Genomic DNA, 12733 nt, shown 5'->3' with positions numbered 1-12733 from the left:
CCCAAAGGACAATACAACAACGGCCATAACCTAATTCTAGTCATGTAACCATATTTTTGAACTTGAATGACCCTATTCCAGCTCTGCAATATCAGCCTTCTAACCCATACATATACTGGTTGAGTAAAGCTCGAAACTTTATCTGAGAACCCCCCAAATCATCCATCGTTTCTCCTTAAAAAAAAAAAAAGAATTGCAGAATGTCAAGTTTTCAAAGAGAAGGAGGGAAAGGGGAACACCGACGAAGGGGGCAGCCCCGCTGCAGCTGCACACCAGATGAGCTCTGACAAGGTTGCTTTAGGGAGGGGGCAGATCGACCCTGGAGGCAGCCCCCTCAGGCCTCCTCCCCCCCGCAAAAAAAAAAAAAAAAATCTAGCCGGACGATTCCAATGCCTTCAATGAGGTCGCCTCGGGCTGTGGCAAGTGGGATTGCTTTACCGTCGGTATTCCCTCGTCAATCTGAAACGCAGTTTCTTCATTTCTTTTTTTCAACTTTTAAATATTTTGCTTTAGTTTAAACATAACCTTAAAGAATTAAAACGTTCAGGAAAGAAATGAAGGAAAGAGAACATAGAATAAAAAATTGAAGGAATAATGTCATGTCATAGTGTTTCTGCTTATTTGTTGACAGAAGATGGACGGAAGGCCCCTCAGATGTACATTGAAATAATCAAGGGTTGGATTGATATAAACAATTACTTAGAGGTAATTTTGACTTACAATCAATCTCTCCACTGCCAATTTGATAATTTACTCTTATATAAAAGACGCGAAAATTTTCTTTAAAATATATTGGAAGAGGAAATTAGTATGCTTGAGAAGGAGATTTTAAGCTATTCTCAACCTGTCAATTTTGCCACAATCGATTAGATACAGAGACATTAGTTAATACTCAATTTTTGGCAGTTCTTCATCAAGTGGGTCGGTCAGTACCGCGTGGTTTTTTTTCAATAATTAAACATACGAACGGGTGACACCAATGGTCACTTCTCTTTATGAATTTGCAAATGTTGTCTTACTATTGGATGATACCCATGGATGCCGAACCGATCCCATAGGATAGCTTGCTAGTCTAACTAGGTGCCTAGCACGTAACACATAATCCACATGGAGGGCACGTGTCTTCGTTACTAGCATTTACTAATGATTATGAAATGTTTTACAGGAGAGTTCGAATACTATGGGCTCGATGAGACTAACCGAGCATGATAATTGTGGTAGGATCATAAGCACAACTTTTCAATTCCTCTGTCTCATGTGCCTAAAACAAGCAAAGGATAAGACTCGGACAACACTGATGACCAAGGAAGGAATAGTTCTATCACTAGTCGAGTCCTTCTATATGTGCTGTTGTTCAATAACATTTGATGGAAAATCGGTTCTCGATCATGAAATTGATCATTATAACTTGCACCAACGAAGATGGGGTCTGCTTGCTCACCGGCGATGAGGTCGCCATAACAGATTTGGACCAACGATGGGAAAGTGGTCACAGGGCCTAGCTGTTCATGGGAGATGGGGTCGCTAGTGAGATGGTAGTTGTGACTCACTGGAGATGGGGCTGCCGAGGAGATGTGAATGCATCTTTCTCTGGACTTGCTTGGCGAGAAGACAAAGTGGGTGGAAACCATGGTGCCCTAACTCCCAAATCAACATTCTCTTCTTTTTCCCTTTTTTTTTGGTTATTTGCAATGAATGGAGTGACAATTTTGTCCCTTTTAATATAACATGTGAGGGGCATGTGTCTCTTTTGACTGAAAATTTGGCCGGAATTATGTCAAGGGTGCACCTTGCTTATTTTTCTGTAAAGTTAGGGGATAAAACAAAATTTACCTAATAGGTCAGAGGGTAAACTACATTTAACTCTTTGAAATACATAGTGAAATATAGTATATCGTTTAAATATAGCGTAATATAACAAAACTATAATTATAGTCCGATATCTTACTAGAGGGGAAATATTAAGGAAACAATTATATATATTTTAGTCATCTCACACTAAGAATCAAATTTGAAAGTAGATCTTTTTTGCTCATGCAAACTTGAAGGTAGGTTTTTTCTTCGTTTTCAGTAAGGTTTATTACAATACGCGTTATATCTTGGATACTTTCATTGATTGGAGGTTGAATCATATTTTTTTCATTCGTTTTTATTTATTTATTTTTCTCAATCATTGAATTTTTCTTATTTTCAATAAATTTATTCATAGGTCATTGCACCGCATTAAGATCTAATTGTTATTCTATTTTCTTGTGATCTCTTCAATTGTTAAGAGTTGGAGCTTTGAATATTTACGTACTTGTCATGCTCCTACTGTATTATTGGTTGGAAGAATTTTTTATTCCATTATGAAGAGTTGCAATTGTTATGTGAGATATATATTTTTTTAAGATGGCAATTGTCATTGTGTGATTTATCAAAAATTGAGTTGAATTGAATATTGAAAGTAAATAAAATAAAAATTATGGTCATTGTCGTAGAGAAAAAATTATACGTTTGATTAGATACCTTTTTCAGTTATTTATTTTCCTAATAAATAATTATTTAAGATTTACATTTTCTTATTTTTGAAAAACCGACACATTATTTCCTTTTCTCCACAATATATTTAGGATATTAAAATTCCGCTCTTGGTAAAATATACTTTGCTGTTGAACTCATTTAAATTTACACAATATAATTTTCCTGAATAAAAAATTCACAATGTATTTAAATTTGATATCACTTATTGTAAAAAATTAAAAAACATTCCCGTGCAAAGTGCGGTTTATCACCTAGTTATATATTAAGAGAGTTATACCAGTTTTTTGTTATTCAACTTTTTTGAAAAATATAATTATTATAACGTTGTATGTATGGCTTAATCTAGTAAAATCCCTAATAGAAGGAATGGGATACTTATTTGAAATATTTTCAAATCTTGGATTACCAAATAAATATACGAAAATGTAGCCCAATCGTTTGATATTTACTTTTATGATCAATTTTCATCCGATAAATGAAGTTAATAGCTTTAGTTCGAGGAAAAAGTTCACTCGAAAATATGAGTAATAGATTTAGAGAGATCTATACTCTACATTAACTATTGCAATAATTAAATAAATTCATTTTGCTTCATAAAAAAAAGTTTATCTATACAAATCAACCATAAATAATAGCTAATGAGCTCTTGATCTGGTTTTATAATATCGATTTTATCATTTTTGCTAGAATAATATATTATGGATCCTAAATGAAATTAAATATCTACTCAGATTTGCTCCATATATTCAAAACAGGCATTTATTAGGAGTCTTTAAATCAAAAACGTGCAATGCACAGGCACATACACCTAGATATATATTGAACATGCACAATGGGATAATCGAAACCATTATTTTACTTAAGATGTGCGTTAGGGGCCATGGTTCAAGACAAAGATGGCGGATTCCACCTATCGCAGATGTCATACTTGGCGTTGACGGGATTGAACAGACATGGACCATCTGGTATTATACTCCACATGCAGGCGACGCACCGATCTACATCTCTTTTCTGGACATATATATCGTAGTAATGGAATCCTTCATCCCACTTAAAGCTACAGAAGAACAACGTATTCCTCCAGAAACTGGGATAGAAATGGAACTGAAAGCGACCTTGAGGATGAAGCAGCTGAACACCGAGATCGTCATCCTTGGACTTGCAGTGGACGGTAAGATCGGCATCAAATGGAAGATCATTAATTATCACAACGCGTTGTTCGGGATATGTCAAGAATCGCTTCCATTGCGATGAAGGGGAGTGCAATTTCCGCAGCCCAAGATCTGCTCCGCTCGTGCTCTCGAGTAGAAGAAGCACCGTGAATATAATCAGAAGCCTCATATTTAAATTCATTCTAATGATCTTTTTTTTTTTTCTCAAAATTAGGGGTGAAATGGTTTAAATTTCACCATTTATAAGGAAGGGAAAAAAAGGCTAACCATAACTGGCCATAGGGTTTTGCAGAAAGGATTTTCAAATGCAATTCTTTTCTTGGGGTGAGTTTTCCAAATTCATTTAAGCTGTTTCATATTATAAATCCAATTATATAGGGCAAGTCAATGAAATTAAAAACCTGTTGCTTATAGGGCATATAATAATAGTAATATTATTATATATGTCAGTTTAGTGATAGTCTCTAATACTTGATTTTTGAACGGTATTTTCATATTTATATTCATTATGATAGGGTGATAAGTCTCCTACAATTAAATGTTTTTTTTCTTTTTTTTTCTCCTCAATTAAAAAAAATTATCTTAAGAAAATGAGATTATTACGCTAAATATCTCATGATTTCACCTGTTTCTCAAATATATTTCATAATTTTAAAATTACTTAAAAAAGTCCATAATTTACATATGGTTTCAAATTTATTCTAACGTTAATTTCTCTGTCAACATTTAATGTTGCTGCTGACGTGAAATATAAGTGGGTCCATCTTATCGACCCTTAAAGCCAGTGGATATTGAAATGGAAAAGTAAAAAGCAACAAAGGTAAAGAAAAGAGAGAAGAGTATTGTTTTCATCTAATTAATGGATGCATCAATTGTATATATTCGTCGGAATTTTTTACAATATAACAACATGTATCGACAAATATTTATGAGAGATCTGGAGATTTATATTCCTAAAATTCATTTCTTCATCGATATGAGTTCGTTTAAACAGTTCGGTACTTGTTTAAATAAGGTCTTAAATTTGAGCTCTTGTGAATACAGAAAATTCATACTGGGAAAGTTTTACTCATTAGTGGTTTTACTCATTTCGACATGATTAACGAAGAAACTCCCAACCGCAGTGTCCCTATATCGGGTGCACAATCCACCTCCTCCTTAGGTCGGTTCAGGTTGGTTTTAAAAAACAAAATCTTGGAAGTGGGCTCCTTTCGGACAGCTGTGACTCATACAAACGGGCCCTCGCACTGTTTGGGCCATCCTTGCCCCCGTCAGCTGTGCGCCTGCCTCGACCCATTTCTATTTCTTCGGCCTTTGTGTCCAAACTCTCATACTTCCAAATTCATTTTTACCGAAATGCAAAAAATAAGTGTAAAATATGGTCATATATTTTAAAATGTTTATAAATCCGGAAAACATATCCGAATCCAACTCAAATAACCTCGCATGCACCCGTTTAACCCGACCATCTTGGGTCAAAGTCAAACTGCACCAAGACAAGGTAATAGGGTCTTCAAACATTGACTGGCCATAATTTTCTTCTATGGAGTTTGAAATTAATTTTAGGTTCAATGCTAGCCTGTATTTATGCACCATACATGAATATATGAATATACTCAGTTTTTTCTTTCGGTGATATTTATACAACAGTGATTACACTACAGGACCCTATCTGCTATATTAGGGCGAGCGGGTTGGTAATAATTTTTTTTTATTTAAGCATAAAAATTGATCACTAATTTAATTAACCTTTTTTTATTTGTGAAAATATACATGTACTAACTTTTTCTAGTAAAAGACAAGGTTACGCCAACCTATTGACCAATGAGATTAATCTTTGCTTTGGGTATTGATCACTTGACCATGCCCAACGAATACTTTTAATGAATTTTGTACATGGACATTGCAAGTAAAATTAGTCCCTTAAAATTATCGAGACCACTTAAGGTCTATTATATTGTAATCATGGTTTTTTAATTAGAAATATTAAAAATCAATCAAGTTAAGTGAGAGAAGTGACGGCATTTATACCATATGATTATATTAATTAATATAATTTTTTAGGAAATCTTAATCATATATTGACAATAGAGATTTCGTAATTTTTAATCCCATATGATGATTGCCGCAGATATCATACTTGGAATCGACAGGATCCCAGACAGTGGCCATTTCACATTTGATACTATACTATACACGCATGAGACGCGCCGATATATGTCCCTCTTCCCAACAGATACATTGTATTGATGAAATGCTCTGATCCACTGTGTTTCCGACGAACCAATTGGGATTGAAATGAAATTGAAATCGCCCTTGAAGTTGAAGAACCTGAAACCAAGATCGTGGACCATACAATCCTGATCATCGGGCAGATTATTAATGAGCACTTCAGGATAATTGATTAATCGGTTGGATTTAGCCAAGGCGAGTTGCCGGTTACGCAGCACAAGATCAAGATCAGCTCCATTCGTGCTCCTTAACAAAAGAAGCACCATGATTATGGTTAGATGCTTCTTCTTTAAATTCATTTATTTTTCCGTCTTTGATAATGCAGCTTCGCCATATACAGCGGGCGATTTTACATAGAGGTTTCCCAAAGTTAATTCTCTTTTTTCTGGTAAATTATCAAAAATTGATTGTGGTTTGGACTATTATCCTTTTTCCTTCATGTTCATAGCTATTGTGTTTGTGTATATATATATGTAGTACATGATTTCCATGTTTTTATATCTATATCTATATATATATATATTGTAATCTGAATGTGCATCAGAAAAGTACTTCATTAAATTTTTGATGACAGAAATTTTATTTTATACTATCATACGTTAAAATTTTGATTGTTATTTTTGTTTTGTTGCCCAAGATTATACTGTTCCTTTTTCTGTCATTTTAACAATTTCATAGCTCTCAACTTTAGTCCTAACATGGAATGAGGTCACGCAGACTCTTAAAACCTTTTTCTAATATACTACTTTAAACTTTATATGCTTACGAAAGACGAGTCATTATCTAACCTGAAAACTTAATTTGATATGTGGAAAAAATTCAACCATGCATATGATACAACCAAAGTTTTCTCTTTAATTTTGCTATATCGAACTCCTGATGTCAACCTCTCAACCAAGTTTTCATCAATGAAAGATCTCAAATGCATCCAGTTCTATGAAATCTGACATGATATCGGAACAAACGGGTAACGGTTCGCATATGCTCTTTTACGGTGGAGTACATTCAACGAAGTGGACATTGGCCGTATCTCGTTATTTATATGAGGATCTAAATATTTTTCAGGCGGGGATTATTGCAAATGTCCTGTCATGCATTGCTCTTTTTAATAATTTGACCGTGACAAGTATTATATTCCGTAACTAGCGGCGCACTAATAATTAATTGCCGATGCGACCGAGATAGATAAATCATTTGCTTCTGCATAAAGCGATAATCCGGACACTAGATTACAAAAATAAGTATTTATTTATCAACATGGCTTGTTTCAGGTGATTTTCGTTAACATAGGGTCTTGAATTTAATTCTTGTAAGCACAGAAAATCTAAAATTGAGAGAGCCTTACATCTTAATGATAGATCTTAGAATTTAAATTAGCCTGGATTTATTGAGAATCCAATCACTAGGTGGTGCGCAAAAAAAAATATATATATATTTATTTTATGAAAAAGAATGACTAAGAGGAATATAATTTGGCCATAGACAAAAATCTTTTGACAATATAAATTTCAAAATACAAATACACACTTAGGTTGTGTTTGTTTGAACTTAATTTTAAGTGCTGAAAATTTAAAATCTAAATAGAATAAGTGCTTAATTGATTAAGTGAAAAGTGTTTGGTTGGATGAAAATTATAAAGACCGAAATTATATTTAGATAAATACCCAGTACTTTAACTTCTTTTCACTTTTACCCACATATTATTTAATTTTTTAAAATTCAGAAAATTTATAAAGAAAAATTGCAAAGAAAAAGGATTGAGGGTTTTGTTTCAATCGGAGAGGGAGGGGAGGTGGTGGCCCTCGATTTCGGCCACCACCGCCGTAATCAAGGTCGACGATGACGTCAAGGGTCATTGACAACCTCGCTTGAGTGGCGGTGGTCGGGATCGAGGCCACCATTGTTGGGAATTGGGGTTCGCCCCTCGTCTCTCTCTTCGATTTGAGGGGGGTCGAACCCCGATTCTCGAGGGGTCATCGGCGACCTTGCCTGAGCGGGGGTGACCAGGATCGAGGCCGCCGCCACCCCTTGCCTCCCCCCCACCCCAAAGAACAAAAAAAAAAAAAAAACCCCACTTTCTGATTAGATTTGTGAAAGGGGACCAAATCGAAATTCAGAAAAGTACAGGGGTACTGCTGTAAATATTAAAAAGTTTTCCTTGGACTGAGCGCATTAGATCAGAAAGTAAGTATAAATTTTCTACTTAATTTTCAGTGCTGAATTTGACTTAACTTAATCAATTAAGTCAATTTTATTTGCACTTACAAAACAAGCTAAATCTAATTAAGGCTGAAAAATTAATTTTTAACACTTAATTTAAGTTATCAAACAAGCTCTTAATAATTTTTGTCTATATATTATTACTGAGATTAAGTTTTTTTTTTAAATAACCAAATGATAAGGGTTGAAATTATATTAATATTCATAGATTCTTCTTATTTAGAAGGATCAAATTCGAAATTTTACTTAAAATAAATAGATGCCGACCTACCTGTATTAACCACAGTTGTTGAAGGTGCTTAATAGCTGGTTAAAGTAAAAACAACAAATTTTACCTACGATGGGGTCCAGTTTGCTTCAATTGGTATGGGATTCGATATCATCAATTCTGATGCCAAATTCTGATTGAAGACAAATTCTTTTACTTAGAGTCAAAAAACAAATTTCTATGGGCCTACATAATAGACGAACATCAACATGTAGGTCACAAGGAATCTGGACGTCTTTTACATATAGGTATATTATTATGTATTCTTTCTTTTCTTTTTTATTTTCTTTCAATGAAGAAAATAATTATCGTCAAATTTCAAATTAAACCATTCATCGGCTATGATGGAAGAGAACCAAATTTCGGAGAGAAAGCTTTAAAAAAAAATTAAAAATGATGTGCATGTCGTTAAAAGACATTCTAAACGCCTGGTCAAGATTGTAAAAAGAAAATATTTAAATAATTATGAAAATTGTCTAAGTACTGTGTTTAATTTATTTAAATGTTACGATTATCGGATCGATAAAAATTAGAAAAATTTATACCCGATTGACTTTCTTTTTTTTTTTTTTCAAAATAATGATGAATACCCAACTTCATCCTTTTCATTAGTAGAGAGAATCCAGACTAGACCAGGCAAAGACAATGCCTACGAAAGAGTTTGCCCTTCATCACTTCTAGTCCTATAATATACTTATAGGCTCGAGATATGGTATCACTAGAATTGATAACTCATCGTACTTTGTCTGTTAAATCTATTGATTTCCTTTGTTAACCTCCATTCATCAATCTTAATAGCTAATTAAGGGAGTCTCTTGTTCGATTTTACGGTAAGCATTTCAACAATATGGATGGTTCTATCAGTAACACGAATATATGTATTGGGTGACGGTCATAGTACCGCTCCAATAAAAGAGTAGGGAAAACCTTTAAATGAGCAAATCACACGTGATGATGTAATGATGAAAAACCTATAAGATTGTTACAATTAAGAATATTCAAGAAAGACCATTACAAATCCGGGAAGAAATTCAAAGTACATGAGATATATACTTACAAGATACAGATCTTTGTTTTTATTGTAAATATTTTGTTGGGACCGGTACTAAGGCTGTCACTAAATAGGTTATTATTTGGATGGAACACTATATTCAGCTGATTAGTTGAGTCTAATCTCATTCAAACGTCGCCTTAACCTTGTCATGGTAGTTTTGAATAATCGTATATATCACGCAAACCTAATTAAAAATTATTAGTTTTGAATTGCTTCACAAGATGAATGAGACGACATAACTTTCGATAACTCAGCTCTTCATCACCCTCCCTAATCCGTGATCTAAGTTGTTAGGCTCAAATTTATGAGTTCTTAAAGCTATCGAGAGCCTGATTGAAACAGGTTCAATAGTCATTATCGCTAAAAGAAGTTGTTCATAAGAAATTGAAGGATTCAAAAATGCCAAATAAATTTCCCTGGAAATGAAAAGTACATTAAAAAGGGAAAAAAAAAGCCAGTGAAATGGTTTATTGAAATGAAAATCATCATCTGGTAAAAGTACAAAATTCTCTCTGATGCCAATACTATAAAAGCCATAGACAACCACAACAGCAATGAAAATGATGTCTGAGACAAATATTGGAATGCAATGAACATTACACGTAATAGCCCCCACCAACCAAACCGTGAACCCACATAAGAATCTCAACAACAGTGGTTTTCTGTCCCCTCTCTATTCACAAACCGAAATGACGATGCTCGATCAAATATCGGCTGCCCATGTATGTGCTCAAACAAGATAAAAGGAATTTTCTATCGCAGATCCGACCTTCTCACAGGCTAGGCGAATCACAACGGCTGGATCTAGCAGTTTTGGTCCCAACACGTCCAACATTTGTTGTTCTCCTAGCCTAGAAAGATTGGGTCCATGATAGTGTTTTCACCGAGTATTGCAACCACCTCATCAAGAGCTAGCATCCATCCTGCCGGCTGCTTGCACCCTGTGGTGGTGTTTCTTGTAATGCCTCCCACCACCGTCGAATGTGACAGGATCAAACCACCAAAGGCCTCTTTAGCTTCTCGGGAATTAATCACACACTCCAAGGGGGGAACGCGGTACCGTGTCCGATCATAACAGTACGAGGAAGTCATGTGTTTCTTCCTCGGCCCCTCCATTGCGATTCTCTCCTCAGCCGTGAGCCCAACAGGGGGTAACATCGTCACAGACAGATGAAACCTTCTCTATGGGGTCCACTGCAAAACCACGGAGGACAAGATCGGTGAAAGGGGCAATGCAAGGAGAGTACTTGTAGTTCACGCAGTATTTGCCTCCATTCGTGGTCCAGTCCAAACCATCCCATATAGTTGCATAGAGCGACATCGGTTTGGATGGAAACGCCCCATGCATGGCTTTCATTCTCTTCACTCCTCTGATGGGCACATTATAAGATATAAAATCTACAAGCAACACCAAAAGGACTGCATTTAGGGATATACAAAGAAAGACGGATTGAGCAACGTATTCTACACTTAGCAACAGATTGCCATTCCTTCATCAAACGCGTCAAGTAGTGCCGTAAATTTTGTTGGAGGATATCTAGTGAAAGTTCGGAAACACTACTAGAAAAAGTGGCCCAGATAGTATGGTAAACTTCTTTGTTCGTCTTTATTCATGAAAAGATGGTGAGTTTTCGAACATAGTTTCCATGAACCCCATCAATAAACACATAGCTCATACTGTAAATAAAAGAAATAACTGAAGGAAATAGGGAATTGGGACGACTACTAAGAGTTTTGATCTTACATGATCTGAGAGTCTGTCCAGAGGATGCTGTACTGATGATGAAAATCATCGGAAGGACCATACCAAAGGCTGTGTATCTCTCTTCTCTGTCGACGCTCGTGCTTTCATTCCCATAAACATTGGTTTGAACTCTCCACTCTCTGCCTCTGATGTTTCCCAAGAAATCGAAATCAATTTCGACATGGTTCTTCTCAAACATGTCACCATTTGACATCTGCAACAGAGAGTGTGATTAATCATAAAGAACACTTATCGCAGCAATCAGTCCAGTAAATATAGCACGATAAAACTTCCCTATAAGGGAAAAGAAAAAACTTTTCAGAGGGTTTCAAGCGGGGGAGACCCCGAACCAATATGCTGAAATATATCATCTGAAGCTAAATATCAAGGTAGAAAAAAATCTTCCCATCGGATGTTAAGATCAAAATTTTCACATTCACTTCACTTTTGTATTATTTGTACCTAAAAACTTCCGATGACCGAGCCATCACTCCTGTGGTTCAGTGAATCATAGCAGCCTTAACGGTGAGTATATGCATAATTTTACGGCAAAGGTCAAAACCTTAAGACATTAATTGGAGTTTAAACCTGGCAAGTTAGAAGCAAATCGGTGAATAGGGTGTTGATTCGAGCGAAACTATGTCTTTCAAGCTTTACTTTCGTAATAGGGCCCCCGAATCCAAAGAATAGGTTCAAGATTGATTCTTAATCTCCTAGGAGGTTAGTAGTAAGACCCTTTAGTGAATTAAATAGGTGGCTTACAGATATATTAAAATAATATAATGACGACTCAATCCTATCCGAGTCCCAAGCCAAGATCGGGACTAATCTAACCACTTTTTAAGTCAGGTTTCACTCCCTACACTCCTCGATTAGCAATAGAATTTTCTTGGCTCATAGGCAATACCATCTCGAAAAATCTACTCACAAATTAGCAATCGGAAACAAGCTAAAGTTTCGACCTTTTGTGCTGATTCTCACAAATGGCACCAATGTTACAAACCTCGAAATCGGAGGGATCCGAGTGCAATCCCCGTGAGTACTTCTGATGAAGAATCTTCAAGCATGAGACTCGTACACCTACAGAAGGGGAGATTGGTTGGTGTCCCAATTTCTCTCTCCAGTGCTCAAGCCATTAAGAGCTCTAAAAAATTATATTGGACGTCCGTACTCTCTAGAAAAGTTGGACGTAGCTCTATATTAATAGGCTCAGAAAAAGATTATCATTTTACCAAATTTATCAGATATTTATGGCCCGTTTATTTTCAGGATTAAAATCATAAAAAATTTGACTTTAACTTTAACTCAATCCACTATACAACAAAAATACATATTTCTCAAGTCAAAAATTTTAATTTTAACTTTAACTCAACACACTACATAACATTTTGTCTTTTTTTCATAATCAAAATCAAAGTTATTTTAACTCTGAAACCAAACGCACCATTAGGTCGATATCGTATATCTATAATTAAGGGAAGAATCCCATGATATCCACCTTATGATTAGCCTTTGGGCGT

The 12733-nt window shown here is 35.3% G+C and overlaps 1 pseudogene; it reads right to left on the bottom strand.

Moving 5' to 3' along the window:
* Positions 1 to 10114: 10114 nt before the first annotated feature.
* Positions 10115 to 12370, bottom strand: LOC116195191 (annotated as a pseudogene).
* Positions 12371 to 12733: the final 363 nt, after the last annotated feature.

The sequence above is a fragment of the Punica granatum genome, chromosome 2, assembly GCF_007655135.1.
Source record: "Punica granatum isolate Tunisia-2019 chromosome 2, ASM765513v2, whole genome shotgun sequence".
Taxonomy (NCBI): domain Eukaryota; kingdom Viridiplantae; phylum Streptophyta; class Magnoliopsida; order Myrtales; family Lythraceae; genus Punica; species Punica granatum.
Note: the sequence above shows the minus strand (reverse complement) of the source record. Positions and strands in the feature narration are given on the sequence as shown.